This window comes from Sus scrofa, chromosome 1 (genome assembly GCF_054392235.1).
Source record: "Sus scrofa isolate SSC_HxYL_T2T_F1_AM1 chromosome 1, Sscrofa_HxYL_maternal_Yorkshire_Landrace_v2.0, whole genome shotgun sequence".
NCBI classification, from domain to species: Eukaryota; Metazoa; Chordata; class Mammalia; order Artiodactyla; family Suidae; genus Sus; species Sus scrofa.
The window spans coordinates 157,752,501-157,771,939 of NC_139383.1; positions in this window are offsets into that span (position 1 = coordinate 157,752,501).

Sequence of the window (19,439 nt, forward strand, 5' to 3'; positions counted from 1 at the left end):
GTCCCTAAAAGGCCACCAAACGGATGCACGGGATGATCCAAGAGTCATGTTTTCTCATGTTCTTACACATGCCAAGTGCTCAGTAAGGGTGAGCTAGTTTAAAATGACTCGTTTTACTATCCTAAATACTCAAGTCGAGTGAGTGTGTTTCTAGGAAAAGAGATGCTCACATTCACAATGGTTGTGGCAGGAAAGTGTCCTGAGACGAAGCCATCAGAAGCCACGGGCAGAGGGAGATAGCTTTGCAATCATGTCTCTTGTTCCCTGACCCACAGAGAAGGTTCTCTGGCTCTTTGAATGGCTCAAAAACCACCCCCTGGGGGTCAGCTGCTTAAGATCCATGGTGTCTGTCACTGACCCTCATGGAGAGACCCTCTGAGGCTTCTCTGTTTTATTTTCCAGGATGATAACCTCTAGAGATTGTTATTATTATTTAATATTATTTAATGAACTCCTGGACAAGGCTGTGTGGGTCATAGAGTGGTTTAATAAATTAAAACTCATGAGAATTTTACTGATTTTGCTAAGATTTAAGACCCCCTAGGTCTACATACATTTTCTATAAATGCACAGAGGATAAGAAAAATTTGCACAACTTTTAATCACCTTAATAAAAATAACTAATACTGATGACCGGTGAAGGAGGTCATTTCCGGAGACAGCTGCATTCTCGAGGCAAGGGAGGCTGGTCTGGTCCCTCCAGGTGAAATGAGACCATTTTCTAAGCTAAACTACCATGTGAAATGCCTCTAGCTGGGGGGGGGGGGTACCTGCAGTCCCAAGGAGATGGGGGGAGTGTCACCGATGGAGGTTTCATCATCTCCATCACTGCAGAAGCAAGCGTGACGAATCCCTTTCCTCTCTAGTGTCTGAGAACTTCTGTATAAGACTGCTCATTTGGCGGCTCAGAACAAAATGTAGCTACTTGGTGCATAAGACACCACCTATTCACCCAACACAAAGAAACTTCTCTTCCACTACGTCTTTCACTCCTTACAAACATTTTCTAAATCTTTACAAGGATACAGGTAAATATGAACATGAATGGGAGAGACAAGAACTGGAAAAAAGTCAATCCCTTCCCCGAAGAAGCATCTCAAATTGCATGTTCTATTTGTGTTGCTTAATGGATACATTAATGTTGAAAATAAAACCAAACATTTGATAAATGTTTTAAAGTAAAATAAAATATAATATTATTATATTAACTAATTAACTAATCTTTTTGCAGACCCCATGGCATATGGAGTTCCTGGGCCAGGGATAAGCTCTGAGCCACAGCTGCAACCCACTATGCTGGGCTGGGGATCAAACCTCTGTCCTGGCGCTCCAGAGATGCCACGGATCCCCTTGTGCCATAGCAGGAACTCCTATATTACTTTTCATATGACTAAAATATATTTTCCAAATCTTGCATTTATTTTCCATCACTTTCATGATGGTTTTATTCACCACTAAGGATTTTTTCCCACCCGCCTAGGGAGCTAGGCATCTAGCACAGGCAACTCTCACTAAATTAGCTGTGCTCCCTATGTGCTGCCAGGCAGAGCAATTTCCCTCACCCTTGAGCAGAGAAGTGTTTTAGGAGAAGAGGAGGAGAGGCCCTGCAGGAATGTTTCCTTCAGCCCCTGTCAGCAAGGGAGACCGGCCCAGGAGGGCAGGTTCCCTTACTGGGCTTGTAGGAGTTCCCGCCACTTTACATCTGTTCTTCCCCCAGCTGCCGAGCTCAGCACCCAGAGTTTAGAAAGTTCTGGGGCACTGCCTGCAAAACACTATGAAACACAAGAAAAACAAAAAGGAACAAGGAGAAAGATCCAGGCTGGTGGCCCAGGCAAACCAGGGATCAAGGATGTGCTTCCAGAAGGCAAGCAGATGTGCATGACTGGGCGTGTGGCTTCATGGCGGAGGCTGAAGGGTCCTCTGCAAACACCTACAGTGATAAAGTTGTGAGACACTGAAACATTATGTAAATCTGCCATAGCTGTAAATGCTTCTGTGTTCATTAATTTCTTTTCTAAACAAACATCCACTGACCAGGGGCCATGTGCCTGGTCCACCTTGGACGTTCTCACATCTGACCTCATCTTCGCATGCGTCAGGGCACCTAGAAGTTCCCTGGCTGGTCAGGCTCGTGTGCTCTGTGTATAGAAAGTTTGGATTCCACTGCAGGTTTTGCTCTTTCCAGTAGAAGACGCTTCTCCCAGAACATGGTTGTACATTGGACATTTAAAGTTCAGGGGCGATACAAGGAAAAAGGTATGTAAACTCTTACTTATTTCCGAATTACATTTTGTGTTTTCTTTACCGTTTCTGGTCTGGAATCATCTGTTAAGTATATGTTAGGGTAATGCTGATCTTATCCTAAGGCAATAACTATGAACTGCTTAAAAAATAGTTGTCTTCTGCGAAGTTCTCATGAAATAAACATGATTATGTAAAATTAAAAGTATTAGATGCTTAAAAAGCATTATAAAGTACATTTGAAGTGATCTTCGGAGAATCACAGAGATTTCAGAGAAACTTAGGATTTCTCAATGGTCTTGTATTTATCACCGAACGCCGGAGACACAGGACAAGCCCTCAATACCACGGGCTCATGACAGCAGCAGTGGCAAAAATGCCCGAGCAGCAGCTCATGACAGCAGTAGTGGCAAAAATGCCCGAGCATCTTCCTCTATAGCTGATTTGCTAAAACTTCAAAAAAGGAGGAAACTTGAGATCTTCGCGTACCTGACAAAGATGCTCTGGGTGCCAAGTAGCAAAGCTGACAGGAATCAGGATCTTCCAGCCTGAACCTGGGGTCTGTCCACCATTGCCATGACCTCACACATGAGGGAAGGTCGGAGAACTGCTGCGACTCCTGGTCTTGATGTCCTAGAAGACACTTTGAACAAGAAGACTTGTGATTCCAGATGTAAATGCGCAAAATCTGAGATCCCTGACCAATGCTCTTCTGGGTACAGAAATCAGGCTTTCTTTCTGGACTTAGCGTCCAGCAGAAGGCCCAAGACTGTTCCCTGAGCAGGAATCAGTCTTGCTAGTGATCGTGCTTATTTTGATCTCTGATTACAAGGCAACTCTGTTTTATGGCTGCGTTGCTACATAAGACCCTATTTGAATTTTGCCCTAAGATAAACTTTTTAAAAAAGGATATTTGCAGCCAGCGCAGACTGAGGCTGATTGGCACAAGAGGACCAGCAGGCTCTGTCAGGAATGGTGCCTGGCCTCATGGGAGAACCAGGACGGACGAGCCCTGGAGATGCACTGCATTCATTTCACAGACGGGAAACCGAGGCTGGAGGGGTTGAGTGGATGCAGGGATGACCTGGTGAGTACGGCAAGCTCCTTATCCACAGCCCAGGGCCATTCACCAAGAATCCTTGATTTCATCCATAGTACTATTACTTTGATTAGACACATAAAAATAAAGAGGAAAGGGGAAACAAAATGCAGATTAATCTGAAGTGCTTTTGCTGAGAACATGACGGGCTGTGGCTGATCACCAAGTTCATGATAACTGTCATCATTTACATGGGGCACAGCCTTTCCCAGACGACATGTTCCTGCAGGCAGGACTTTTCTACAGAATGGGCCTTCAAGATTCAGGAAATGAGTAACTATGGAATGTACACTTGTCTTCCCAATCTGAGTAATTTGATCAAAAGTAGCTGTGAATGCAGAAGGACACTCCGGTTTTTGTGTTTAAAGTATTGGGTGGACCTGTCCTGGCGATGTCAATAGAAAAGAGACGTTATTGGAAGCATGGAGTTAAATTATATATTTTAAAAGCTTAAAAAAAAAGAGAGTTAAATGTAAGTTCACACAGCATGATGTAGATTAAGGATCAAGGAAATGTGGTTTGTGCTGTGGGAGGATTGGCCAGGGTCTGCCTTCCTGCCTGGCTCTGCTCCTGATTTTCGCGGTCAGCACCTCAAAATGCCTTTGGAATCAGGTGAGCTGGGAGTCGCTGAAGTGTGGACAACAAAAGCCATGAAAAAGCATTTCCTGAAATAGTCTCATCTCTCTGGATTCCTTGGTGGTGTGTCTTTGAAAGTGGCAGAATTTTGGGCTATAGGACATCAGGACCGGACAACCCCACAGGGAGAGCTTCGTTCTTTCTCATTTTGGAGGAAATTCCAAGGTCCACGTGGCTTTGGCAGCTGCCGAATATCACACTTTTTCATGGAAACTGGCCTGGCTCTAAGCAGCCGAAGCTAGAAAAGGCTGCCTGGTGAAAACCCTTCTCAACTGATTTCAGGTGTCCTCCTGACAAAGGCCACTAGGGGGCTCCAGGGAAGCTGCCCCGGCCACCCTCCTCCACCAACCTTCACAACCCAGTCTTCCCAGGTGATGGTGAAGACCTGGCACCCCCACTCTTTCTGTCTTTCACTGCAGAGGTGCCAGCTCTGAAGAAACCCTCAGCTTGCAGCCCCTGACAATGCCATAGCTCAGGCCACGGTGTTTATGCTGCAGCATCTGGAGGGTCTGCACCCCAACCCTCCCTGCATTGCAAGTACATTAAGGAGACAAGACCAACCTTCAGGGATTTATAGCAATATAGAGCAGGAGGACGTGTGGGGGCAGAAGCAACCATGAAGAGAAACTGCAAGTTAATGCCATCGGAAAGTCAGTCTTGGGGAAAGTCCAAAGTCAAGGGCTTTCCCGATGATGTGGGAGAGGTTAGGGGAGGGCCTAAAATGGGGTGTAAAACAATATAAAGAGTCTGTTTAGGGGGCAGTTTTAAATTTGCAAACAAGGAGTACCTGTTGCGGCTCAGCGGGTTAAGAAGCTGACTAGTATCCATGAGGACGCAGGTTCAATGCCTGGCCTCGCTCAGTAGGTTAAGGATCTGAGCTGTGGTGTAGATCGCAGACGCAGCTCCAATCTGGCATTGCTGTGGCTGTGGCGTAGGCTGGCCACTGCAGCTACAAATCGACCCCTGGCCTGGGAATTTCCATATGCTGCAGGTTCGACTCTAAAAAGCAAAACATGAATAAATAAATAAAGTAATTAAAAAATAAACGTGCAAAGAAAATGCACCTTTGCAAGATAGACTCTCTTCAGCCTCATGGTTTCCTCCCTCTTGGGAGGGTCTTGCAGGGTCTTTAAACACCCAGGAATAGGGTCATGGGTCAGAGTCACCTATGAACTTTAGGAACCCCCAGTATGGTTTCTTCATTTATTTCAACAAATATAGAAGCAAGAAATTCCCAAACTGTCCAACCACCAGGATCTGCTGGACTCCTGGGGGGAAGAATCTCACACCAGAAGGGCCCCCCCACGCCCTGCGGTCCCCAGGAACAGGGTGCTAGCCCAGCTCTCTCTTTGCCACTCCTGTCCCTCTGGTTTTCCATCATGTCTTTTCTGTGAAGTTTCTTCATCAGCCCAGAGTGACCCCGGACTGCTTCTTTCGACACCAACACTGTTCAAACCAATGCTCGAGAAGTAGTTGGGTCTCAGTAATTACAGCTTCTTCTCCTTGAAATAAATGTCTGTATTTTCCAGAGAGGGCTGTAGGTATTTAGGGCTCCAGAGCGTTCTTACTCACGTAGTAGTCTGGCAAGCTGGGTGCAGTCTGGAGGTTCACAAGCCTGAGCCTACTGTAAGCATCCTGTATTCACCAGCACATCCTTCCTTGCTCAGACAGACAGGGTGCGTCATGCTGGACAGGCACCATCAGTCAAACAGATGCCACCTGGTCCCCAAATCATTGCCAAAGAAACTGAGATGCAATTGGAGGGCAAGGAAGGCATTTCATTTCCGTGCAAATTCTTTCAAATTCCATGTTTAATATGGTCCGAACAAGGAAGTCCCTTGACAGAGCGCGTGCCTCCCCTCTCTGCAGAAGGAGGTATCAGTGCTATTCTGCCCTGTAATTAACTGCTTCTCCTCTTGGCTTCACGGAGCTGGAATTCTCTGAAATAGTTCTTACAGAAAACTTGAACAAATCCAGGAAGCACCCGCATACTCCATTCCCCATCTGAGCATCACCCCGCTGAAAGTGTCTGAGGGTAACTCTCCCTGTGCCCTGTCTGCTTCCACACAATGTTCTACCTGCAGGAGTTAGAGTGCAGACAGAGGTCCTTGTGGACTGAGAGTTACTTGCCCCTGTCCTTGTTCCTGCCAACCTCTGATGAGGTGTGTGGGGATGTGAGCAGATTCCTTGGCATCCTGGCATTTTGTTTCTCTTATTTACAGATGAAAGATGGGTAGGGACAAGTTCAGGTGCAAGGAGGTGGCATATGGGGGAGGGCTGTTGAACAGGCATTCCCTCCTTGTAGGTTGAAATCTCCCACCATAAAAAGGCTAAAGATAACAAATGAGTTATTTAGCTTCGGTGCTTTTGGCATTTGGGGTGGACTGGTCCTTGGCTGCCTGGGGTGAGGCCTTGTGCACTGCAGGACGTTTGGCTGCATCTCTGGCCTCTCCCTCTCAGAGCCCGGTGGCATCCCCACCACCAGGTGACAACCAGAAATGTCTACAGAAATTGTCCCCCTGGGGAACAAAATCACTCCATTGAGACCCACTCAGTGAGCTAATCCCACCCACTTCTACGACACCCCAGTGTTTCTCATGCAGCCACCCACCCCTCAGAGCCTGTCTTCCCTAAGATGCTCTCCAAATATTCTCACCTTTCATGATTTAAGCTGAGGAGATCATTGTGTTCTTCTTTTTGTTTATCCCAAACTCCATATTATATTATGGACGTTATTAACTGGATTTCCCTCTTTCTCAAGTTCTACTAGTCCGTGTCAGGAAGTAAGGAACACAATGCAAAGAGGAGTTTATATACACAAATGTTACATTTTTAATGAAGTCAAGTTCTGGTTTTCGATAGTCAAACGCACTTCCTCTAAACTTTGTAAGATTATCAAATGGTCATTAAAAGTTACTTCTTGCCTTCATTCAGGAATGGCATAATCAAGGGGGATTAAGAAGTACATACTTCCAGGTAAATAAATGAGTCACAGGGACAGAATGTACAATGTGGGGAATATAGTCAATAATATCTTTGTATGTGACAGATGGTAACTAGACCTCTATGGGGATCAGGTTGTAATGTATAGAAATACAGCACTGCGTTGAGCAGCAAGAACCAACATAGCGTTGTGGGTCAGTGAAACTTCAGAAACCTGCAAACAAACTCGTAGAAACAGAGACCAGATTTGTGATTACCAGAAGATGGTTGGGGGGTGAAGGGCGAGGATTTGCATGAAGGTGGTCAAAAGATACAGAAAAAAGTTATCTCCTGAAATATGCTACAATCATAAAACTCTTTGGTAATGATAAAAGCCAATGTTTATTTATAACTTTTTATATGCTACAGAACCTATGCTAAGTGCTTTTTATTAATTATCTGTCTTTTTAGTTGTGATTATTTTATAGGTAACAGACTCAAGTTTATAGAGATGAAGTAACTTTTACCCAAAGCTGTAGTGCTTATGCATTGTGCAAACAGGATTTATACAATTTATATAATTTAAATTATATATAAATTTAATACATAATATATAAATATATATTTATATTTTGTATATTTATTTATAATATATTTCAATATATTATATTATTTAATTTACTATATTTTAATATAATATATATAAATTCAGTATATTATATATAATATATAATTTTATAGAAAATGCGTATATATATATATATATATATATATATATATAGACCTCAGACTCTATGCTCTAAACTCAACTTGAGGTACTTGTTTTCTGTGATTAAAAACATCATTTATAGTTGAAAACATAGTAAGTCATTGGGTTCAAGACAGAGGACAAATACATTGCTTTCTCCTCTTTTCCCGAATCTTGTTCCGGTGGGAAATGTCTATATGTAATGATGACTAACCAGATCTCTTTGTATATATCTACCTGCCTTTTCTCCATCTTCTGTCAAGAGAGAATCATAGCAGTGCTATGGATTTAAGAAATATTCAACTGTTAAAATACATAGATGAGAAAGTTCTGGAAGCTGTGAAGCAGAAAAGATCGAGTATAGAACAAAAGTCAACAAAACAGAAGAACATACATTCCAGAAAAGCAAAAGAGAAGGTCTGTGCACAAGCCAGACTCTTACCAGGACCTCAGGAAGCAGGGCTGCTTCCAGAGGGGTCTGGGTTCCTGCTGTCCTAATGGAGACCTTCCCTATGTGAGCAGAGGTGGAGGACAATCCCCAAACCACCACAAATATTGGGGAAGCAAATACACGGGAATTACAAGGAAATACATGCTTCCAAACCCAGAATGAAGTCTCTCTGCCTGTTCCACGAAATAGGACGTCATTGTAAGCACAGACTGCTATTCTGTCTTCCCAGCAGCCCTAAGGGCATCCCTGCCAAAGCTGTGGGAATTCTCATCAGGGTCCAGGAAGTACATCCCAGACACCAAGGCTGACACATCACATACTCTCACTTGGGATGCACATAACATAACCGAGGATAAGTAGGTCTGCCAAAAAACTTAGAATAGCATGTCAAAACAGAATCTCCTGGATTTGGTAAAACTTTGGGGAGTATCAAGGTTTGCAGGTCACAGAATTTGTCCAAGTCTTTTCTGTTTTATATGCTAACATGGGCCGATAACTTATAAGAGTTAGGACATTTTGCTAATTCAGGGTGCTGTGTTGGTTTCCCTGGGCTGTGAGAAGAAAGTACTACAACGTGAGGGTCCTCAGCCACAGATGCGTCTTCCCACAGTTCTGCAGGCTGGAATTCGGGGTGCGTGAGCAGGACGCATTCTGCCCAAGCCTGCAAGGGGGTCCTGTTCTCACCCTCCCTCCCTGGCCTTGACACTTCCCACTGTCTTCCCTGTGGACATGCCTTTCCCTATCCACATTTCCCCTTCCAAGAAGGACACCAGTCATACTGACTGGGGCCACCCCAGCGACCTCACTTTAGCTTGATTACCTCTGTAAAGACCCTATCTCAAAATGAGGTCACATTCCCCGGAATTAGGAGTTAGGCCTCCAACATATCTTTCTGGAGGAGCACGGTTCAACCATAACAGCTGCGTGGTAACTTAGACATTTCAAGCCAGTGCAATAGTCACCATTAAACGCCCATTCAATGATTAGGTACACTACATATTTTAGTTTTTCTCTTTCTGTTTTTCTCCATTCCCAAAGCTAACATATTTTTAGCATTATTTCCCAAAGGTAGCCATTATGAGGGTGTGTCGCAAAGTGGTGGTTAGACATTTACCAAAGAGAGTCCCGCGAGAAGAGAAATACTTACAGTGCACGGAGGCCTCAGCCAGTACAGGATTCATCAGAGGACAGCTGGGAATGATTTATTATGGACACACTTTAATTTTGTACCACTGAAAGCACATTAGGACCTCACAGATGGCGTCTCAGGTACTAGGGAACCAGTGATTTGTTATTGATTTATCCACTAGATAAGGAGGATTGTTCCTGCAAAACTCCAGGGCACCGAGAACTTCAAGGGCGAGAGCAGAAACAGAGAATAAACAGTGGATATCTGTGAGACTAAAGGGAACTTTTCCTCGAGTTGTCAACATTTGGTCCCCTTTCTTTAAAGTTGTGTTATAAAACCGCAAACACACGCTGGATCTATTTTATGGCCATGTTATAATACATAATGCAATTAACATGTAGTTATAATAATTATGCGATAATCGGTTTGCTGAGCTTTGTGGATGAGAATGACATAACTGACACTTGGAGAAGAATTATTATTTTGTCTGCCCAGCTTGCAGCTCCTTCGTGGAACTCTTCCCCCATCTCCAACCATGAGATGCTCCTGGGGCAGTTGCTCACACCAACCTTCTCCTCCAAAGACGGACATGTCATAGTTGGGCAAACGTGAGTCCTTATCCACCACACTTCAGCCCCCCACCCTCCCAAAAGGCAGAGGGAAGAAACACCCCATGATCTTCATCTAACCATCTACTCTACCTCCAAATGCAGAGCTAATACAACTGCCTTTCCTGCAGAACTGCTTTGATCTGGTCTCCCTCACCAGTAAACAAATACACCAATGACAAATAAAAATGTGCAGAATTTTGTGAATAAGTTTACTCTATGTGGCACATTTAAAAGATGAGATACCATTAAATAACCGCATGAATTGCATAAGAATATTGTTTTTTGATGTTTTAGAATTTTAAAATGCATTTAAATGTGGAAAAGAATCCAAGCAAAGTGAAATTGCCCAACAAATTGCTTGCCACGTCTTCCTATTGGCTGGAATATTACTTTATAATATGACGTTGGTTTCATTATTAGGTCCAAGGTACCTATTTCATCGTTGGATGAGCTGCTTTTGCTCAGAAAGTTCTTGCTTTTGATTATCGAGCTGCTGAGGGCAAAGAGTTATAGAGAAGAAAGTATCATATGAATTTTCCCCAGAGGCAAAGGAAAGTGGAATAGGAGTTCAAATATGATGAAATTTCCTTGACAGATTCTCTGATCCCCCTTCTTAATTATACAGACCTGGGATTTATGGATTTATGGAGAATGCAAAAGCCCAGGATTTCTATAACCCACCTCAAAACCTAGGATCTGTGCTACATTTTATGACTGTTTGAGTAGGTGATGAGGAAGGAAATATTTAGTAAGTGCCTCATATATGCCAACACCAGGCAATGTGATTTATATATATCTTTTAACCCAAATAATTAACTTGGCCAAGCTATTAAGATTGTCAATTTACAGATGAGGATCAATCACAGAGGTTAGAGGTGCGAGGTAACTTGACTAGGTTCATATAATTAGTAAGAGTCAGGTTTCGAACTGTTTTTCTTGAGTCAAAGTACACACTATTTATATTCTCCATTGTCTTCTTCCCAAATTGTATTATTTTTCATTTTCCTGGAATACATAGAGCATTCCAAAAAGTTAGAAGCTGTTTTAATGCCAATAGACTTGCATCTTGGTTGTCCCATCCATATGGAAACTTTTTCTATAAGGATCTCTAAATGGTTTCTATGTGCTTCTTCACATTGTCTCCCCTTTTGAATCCACTCAGCCTCACCACACTTCCTGCCTTAATCCCCACCATCACCACCAGCATCACCACCATCACGACCACCAGCACCACTACTTCTGTTACAACAACATTCTGGTTGGCTTCTTTGTGTGGCTTTCGCTATAAGGACTCATATTTCAAATGACCTTTCACCCAATGAGCAAAGGGATGCTGTTCACTCTTTACTCATCTATCACTCACATTACCAGGGTTATGAACAATTTAAGGAGTGAGGTAAGTCCCCTATCATAGTTTTTATTTTATTTCATTATCATTTATATGAAACCTAGTTTTTTAAATAGCAATCTGATTTCTTTTAAGTCTCCAAATAAGTTTTATTTTGCCCATTCGAGCTCTTTCTTCTTCTCCTTATTAGAAGAATTGTCTCTCCCTCCAGCCCTCATCTTTCACCCTAAAACTAGTTTCACTCTAAGGCAATTTCTTGCCACAAACACTTTTTTTGTGCTCTGCTATCGGATAGCCAGAAGTAACACCAATACTTCCTTGACTCATAACGACAATCCACCAGGAAAGGGATTTATGCTTTCTAAGGAAAGAAAGGTCAAAGTTTTCCCTGGCTCTAAGATTTTTCATCATTTTCCAAGGAGTCTTGGCAAAAAGTCATTTGCCCAGTGGATGATTTAGGTGGATTTGCTCAAGTGCAAAACTAATTAGATAGCAAATAGTAGACCAGAAGAATAAAACCATCATCCTTCCTAAAATGCTGATGAAATTCCAGTAGCTTTAGTTTATGCATGGTCATCTGACCTCTGTGTGTGGGGAGCTGCCTCCACCAGAGAATCCTTGACTGTGGCAATCTGCCTTCTCCTCCTCCCATTTTCTCCTAAGAACACAGTAAAAACAACAACACACAACCCATACCCACTACCATAAGGACAAAGTGCTGATGCAACATCAGTTGTAGGTACCAGCAGAGAGAATCAGGGTTTGCCATTGACTAAGACTTGGAAGCAGCCATATCCTAAGGTCTCATGCTCTGAGTTTTCTTAGATTGACAGCTGGTTCTCCTGGATGGTTCTGATGCAATTGTGACCCACGTGAGGACTCAAGATTAAACTGTGCCCCTTGGCCCCTGTGAGCCCTTGTTTTCTGCCCCTACAACTGTTATTTCAGCCACATAAACAATGAAGTCAGATGTGTCCGGGGTGCATTTGCACAGCCTCACCTTTGCTTCTTGAAGAATAAAACTCGATGCTTCACTGGTGCCAAGGATGAGACACAGAGGTGCAACTATTCAGTGTCTGCATATAATAACCCACTACTTCAAAACAAATCCCATTAGCATCCTTCACAGACCTGAATGATTCGTGAGGAAAAACTGAACATTAACATTAAAGGACAATACAGAAGGCCCTAAAGCAGCATCCCCAAGACTAGTCCTGGATAAAGACAGTTAATTATGCTCACAGATATTTATTACCTTAAAGTGTCTAAATAAAATGTAGCTCTTAAACTATTATCCAAGTAAGCCCAATGATTTTAACTGGTTCTTTTTACTTTGTATTGATAATCTGTAAAGAAAAACATACATAAGCACAATTTCTCAAAACACAACCAATACCAACAAACATAATTTCTAAATGTAAAGAACATCCTGAAACTAATGATGAACTCATTTTCTTAGCCAATGTGACCTTCGCGAGAAGATAGCTTTTAAAGAACATTCACCACTGACAGTACAAAACTTCGGAGTTTTTTTTTTTTTTTTTAATGAAAATTAAATGGTTTGTCCACTAAAGAATCAACATTAAAATCCATTTATGCACTTGCATAACAAATTAACCTAAACAAATAAAACTGAGCTTCAAAGCATTTATCCTTACTTATCTCTTTGATTACTGTATATTAATTAAGAAGTGAATTACAACCTGAAATAAAAGGGTTCCTGAGATCCAAAAAGAATTAAAAATGAATGCTTCTATAGAGAGACAATGAGGAAGCAATTGAAAAATGAATGTTTACTTTTAATGTTTTACTTTGCTATTTTCCTTAAAAGAAAATCTATATAAATTTATATTGTTTGCACTCTGCTGTTCTCTGGTATTTGGAAAACAGCTGTTCTACTGCATTGGTCTTTGAATGGCTGGATGGCAAGGCTCAATAATCTGTCGTAGCCTAGGTTAAGTGATGGAATTCATTTAAATGCCCCAGAAGTAATCATCCACAAAGAGTACATTATTTCTCTTTTATGAATTTTCAAACCTAATACTGATGGGTGGCATGCAATTAAACCTGATCAATATGTAATTTAGGTAGGCTGACATGTTTTCAAATTCTCAGAATATAGATTCTTTCAATATTGCAAGAGCTTAGTGAAATACTTAGCCTTTATAAAATAGCTAAGGCTGTTTAGTACAGTACAAAAAAAAAATAAGTTTAGCCAGAAGATATATAGAGAAGTAATTAGACTCAGAGACTCTAATTTTTGAACAGAAACCATAATTGGGAAACTAAGAATGTGCTTGATTCTGTTCCCTCTGACTTTGTCTCTTTCCGGAATAGGAGAAAAGGAAGAGACGAAAGAGCTACAGGATTTTACCAGATACCAACTCAGTAATTTTTCCATGCATGTACTTTCAAAAGCATTATAAATACCAATTAAAAGATTGTGGAAGCTGTATTATAATGGGAAAGAATTCCATATACATTTATTCACAAAGCTTCATTTTACCGGGAATCAAACTGAGATAAAAAAAGAAAAAAAGGAAAGGGAAAAAAAAAAAAAGGGAAGAAAGAAAAGGCCCAGGGAGGGGGATTACTATAATGACCCTTTGTGTTAAGCTAATAAACAAGGAATCGGACGCTGGCCTGTGACCTTAGAGGTGAGGGTGCCTCTCGCTAGGATTGCTAATTAGCCTGCTGTCATCTGCACAATAAGAATTACACTTGAGTTCCTATGATTTGACAGGATTCAATTTTAAATTTCATGCCTGAGGTCTTAAAGTGCTCTTTCACCCTTTCCATTTGCATATTACACAAGGCCAAGCAGGTTGGGAAGCTGGTGGGAGAAAGATGCTCCGGAGAATAGACCCTGCAGCCCCCAGCCTGCACGCCCAGGAGCCCAGAGCCCTGCTTTCACACCGGCTTTTGCTCTGAGCCCAGCTCTCTAAACTATGCTGTGCTTCTCTCTGGATCTCAGCCTATTGACCGGGCTCTTTTTGTCAAAGGTTTATTTAATGCTCATAAGCCTGTGACTCTCTGCATAGCGATCTGTTGAAAGAGGGTACCCCTGGCCCTGGAGATAACCTCTCCCCTCATTTCCTGCCCTTCCCAGAACTCATCTATCTCCCACCCAGTGTGCATAACAGCTTCTCACCAGTTCACCCCACAGCAAGAGGCTGGGCAGCCTGAGGGCTTCCTTCAGACCACGGGAGCCAGTGGCCTGATGTGGACCAAGCTGGAAGGGTGGCGTGACATTCATCACTTGGCTGTCCTGTCCCTTTCCATGCCAGGTGGCCCAGCCCTGGCCTCAGGCAACATTGGCAAAGATCAGGTCTCAGGGGCTGGGCATTGCTGGGTAACAGTCCAGATATGCCAGCAGGTGCGATGGTGTTTGTGGTACCAGGGAAGTGGTTGGGGCTCATTTCAGGAAGTGACCAGAAACAGCAGCCTTGGTGCTGAGACTGGCCTGTGAGATCCACATCATTGGGGATGTGTGTCCTGCTGTGCTTTGGCACATTGGAAGATGCTTTGAAAATCAGAGATTCCCCTTTTAAATTTCAAGACCTAATTTACTATGGTGGAAAAGTAATAATAATCATAGAATACTTACAGTGTCCCCACCAAATATGTTTAATTAAAATTCCACTCTGAGGAGTCCCCGATGTGGCACAGTAGGTTAAGGATCCTACATTGCCACAGTTGTGGTATAGGTCACAGCTGTGGCTCAGATTTAGTCCCTGACCTGGGAATTTCCATATGCCTCAGGTGCATCCAAAAAAAAAAAAAAATCTGCTTTGACATTAGAGGGGGGAGTTCATATGGAACATTCTAGGTATCGTGAGCCATTATCAAGTATACACTTTTGTACTCACTTCAGCTGTTAAGGTTTTATATCATCTTTAAGTAAACTACTATAGATATGTTTAAATCCTGTTCCCCCTTCTCCCTCCCTGGAGATAATAATAACTCTGAGTTAGGGGACATTCTTATCTAGTAAGGACACTCAAATGACCTCTGAATGGTTGACTGGAAAGCTGACAGAGGGAGATCATGGCAACAGCAGCGGAAAAGTGTGGACATGTGTGAGATTGACCATAGGGAGGTGGAAAGAATGGCTTCATCCTCTTCCACCGAGTCCAGAAGATCCTTAGGGACATTATTCATAAAAGAAAAAAACACCAAGAAACACAGGGTTGAGGGACAATTACAGAAGCACCTTGGTCGTGAGGACAAAGTTGGCTCTACTGGGGGATGGGGAGTTGGTGTGGGATTTCATGGGGACGGGCCAGCCTCCCAGAAAAGCGCTGGCCATGTGTCCATTAGGGCACATCCTTGCAGACTTACTTAGACACCATGGCAGAATCACACTGCTGTGCTTTGTGGTTCAGAACTGACAAGGGAGTCATCCCGGAGGGCAACCTCATAAAGGCACAGCCTCGGGAATTCGAAGGAAAGGAGCATTCCACAGGACACCGGCACTGAGGTAACCAGCTTTTGTACTTCTTCACCTCCATGTATATATTTGAGTTTCCACATGAACATCATGTAGGGCAGAGTAGCACCATCTCAAATGCCCCCTGACCTGAGGGTACCTTCTCAGGAATCACTTCCTTTCTGTGATGTACCTCATGGATGGAGACAGTCTCCTATTCGGATCTTAACATAGTCATCAAAAGTCCATTCTAACCAAATTTGAGAGTTCTATAAATGCATCAGAGTTTCTGAAGTAGGTAGATGTGTGTCAACATTGAAAACTTGAAAAAAAATCACTTCAATCACTAAAAATATTCCTCTTTGGGCCAATACCTTGTGAAGCTCTTATTTTTCACCTCCTGTTTCATTGAAGTGGACTCCAGGGCAAGAAATTAAAAACAAAGTCCTAACGTCCCAGTTTGTGAGTAAACAAAGGGGCTTCTGTGATTCATCTCCACAGCCTCCACTAAGTCTTTTTTTCCTGAAACCGCTAACGTGTTATCTTGGCTGTGTCATTTAGAAGTGCCCCAAGTGATATGAAGGCAGAGGCCCTCTCTGAGCTATTTGCTGGTCACTGGGACAGAAATGACAAAGGATTCTGTCCATTAGTTTTTCAATACAGTGCTCAATAGTGGTAGGAAATTGATGGTGTGACTGCAGCATCGCATTGAAGAAACTTATGATGCGGACAATAGCACTTTCAATAAAAGGGCTTTTGATTTTCTATGTGTCAAACTGTTTTAATATTAGGGCATTTCTAGGTCAATGAAGGGTTAATGTAGCCTCATAAATCATATCTAAACAAGAGCCCTACGCTTGTTCTCCGGAGCAGGTAGTCTGCTAAGGTCGGAAAAGGCGTCCACAAAAATCACAGAGGGCTAGATAGCAGACGCGAGGGGGTCCCACATATATTTCACTGCCCCAAACAGACATGGACATAGCATTCTAAAGAGAATGAGTAATAGGTAAATTAGAAATGAATGATCCTCTGCTATGTAAATGGCAATTAAAGGGCACGGCCCACTGCGGGCTGGGTCCCAAAACTTGAAATGCCTCTGGATTTGTTTGGATGGAAGTCAGAGAAGACATAAATGTTGCAGTAAGCTCTCTCCTATGTCTTTCTAGAAAGCTGTCATCTACGGTCACTTACACACACCCCCCACCCCGTCGACTTAAAAATGCCATCTATTCCTTCACCTTTGCCATGGAATTTCAACAATTACACGGTGTGGCTAATCTGTGGGTATAAATAAATAATGAAGCTCCAGCCAGCCTCGGCACTGCATTATATTCCCTACATAACGCTGCAGCCCAGCCCAATGATTCACATATCTTGTAAGGCTGCACACCCAGGCGGGGCCCTGACAAAACCACGCTGTTGCTGCTGTTTCTAAGTTCCTCCTTGTCTGAAAACCTCCATAAGATTTGGTCTCCGAGAGGGGGTCAAATTGTTAAGTTTTCAACTCACTAAAAAAAAGAAAAGAAATTCCTTTTACCACCATTATGGCTAAGTGCAATTAAAAAAGATGACAAATTCAATAAGATTTAATGAAGAACAGAAAGAATGCAATGAAGGAACACATTTCTCACTCTGTGCTTTTAGTCTAAACTAGCCACATATATTATACCTGCTTAGAGATTGTTTTCTGGGGTGAAGAGCCTTTTAAAGACACTTTTTAGGGAAAGAAAGATCAGAGTGTCTGGTGAGTCACAGAATCAGTCAGCAGTGCCTGATGAGGAACACAGGGAAGGAAGGTCCCCCTCCATCAAAAATCATGCAAGACAAAACCCCAGAGACACCAAAACAAAACACAACTCTGAGAGCAACGCAAACTGGGACGCGATTTGTCACCTAAAATCTGCAAATCCTGCAATATTCAGAGCTTGCATGTGAAACAAATGGGCTTCTGGGAGGGCAGGCTGCATTGACAATCTCGGCAAAGAGCAATTTTCTGTCGTTTAATGAAGGATGGAGAGCGCGCTTGATAAAGTACCACTCATTACAAGTTTGTTTTCGCGTGTGTTGTCTGCATGGCCGGCAGAGAAAATGTGTGTGTGGATGAAAAGGCAATCTCCTCAGTTCAATCTTCTTAGACAAGTTAGAATTGTTAAGAGCGATCTTATTTTACTGTGAATTCACTCGGACAGTCCTGAACAAAGAATCTACTGAACTAGCAGCCTGTTGGTATTTCTTTTTAGCTAAAATAATTCAAAAATATTGTGCTTGTTATAGGTTTTCAGGCTCACTTTCAACTCTGGGTGTAACATAAAAATTACACATGCACATATATATATTATACTCACATATAATATGCATGTGTATGCATAGATATGCATGTCATTTTTGAAAGGTTTATAAAAAAATCCAATTATTTTTAACTCTACCTGGTCCTAAATACATACAAAATGTATTTAAAAGCTATAGGAGTTCTATCCTAGCATTTTTATTATAATACACAATATAATGATCAATTGTATTATTCCAATAACTATTATGTTTACTTTTTGTTTTCAATTTTAAAAATTTAATTGAGGCCATTAAACTTAGCAAATTCAGAGATATAAAAAGGTATATCTGAACACCTTTTAGTTAGATTGGGTTTCTAGAACTCAATTGGATGAAATAAAAACAACTATTTATAAAAGTTGAATACTAAATTCTTTTTATTTAGTCGATTTGAAACCACAGAAAAGAAGATATTTCTTCTTTTTTTTTATAACTAAAATATCAAGAAAACAGGGTTGCAAGGAGATTGTGTCCTGGGCAAAGTGTCAGGAGTTTATTCTTCTTTTTTATTGAAGTATAGTTGATTTGCAATATTGAGTTAAGTTTTAAGTGCCTGACATAGTGATGCAGCTATATATATTATGTATATAAAATATCGATATATGTAATATATGTATGTCAATATATTTTTTCAAATATATACACATTCTTTTTCAGATTCTTTTCCTTTATAGGTTATTACAAGATACTGAGTACAGTTCCCTGTGCTCTACATTATGCCTTTGCTGTTTATCTTTTTTTTTTTTTTTGGCCTTTTTAGCGCTGCACCTGTCATATGTCATATGTCATATGGAGGGTCCCAGGCTAGGAGTGGAATTGGAGCTTCAGCCACTGGCCTACGCTGCAACCACAGAAACACAAGATCAGAGCCACTTCTGCGACCTACACCAAAGCTAATGGCAATGCCGGATCCTTAACCCAAATATGGTAGTATGTATCTGTTAAAGGGCATCTTATTGCCAGGTACTTGACAGGGTTATCAAGAAGATGCATTGAAACACACACACACAGATTCTGGGATGACATAGGTACCACCTAGGCACAATCATGTATGTCTGTAACAAATTATGAGTAACAAATTACAAGCAGCATCCTGGCTGGTAAAGCCCTCCTGGATCTAAAGGATAGGGTGGGCTGTCTCACTGCAGGCTCCCTTTTCCTATTCACACTGGGTCCAAGGGGAAGGGCTCGTCTGCTCTCTTGCTATGCGATAGGCCTGTCTCTCTGCAGCAGTTTCAAGTTCAGTCCTTTTCTATGTTCTGCTTTTCTCTTTAAAGCCGAATATACCACGTTCTTGTGATTGCTATAATTGTCATTCGAAAATGAGCCCACATCTCAAATGAGGATGCCAGTCTTCTGAGAGGTGGAGAGATTTGGCCACCATCATGGCCACTTGCAGCTATATCCCATTTTAAGGACCAAGTTGGAAGTGCCGGAGAGCCTGAACTGCTTTTACTGCTGGAAATGGAAGGTTCTGTCCAACTCATATATCATATA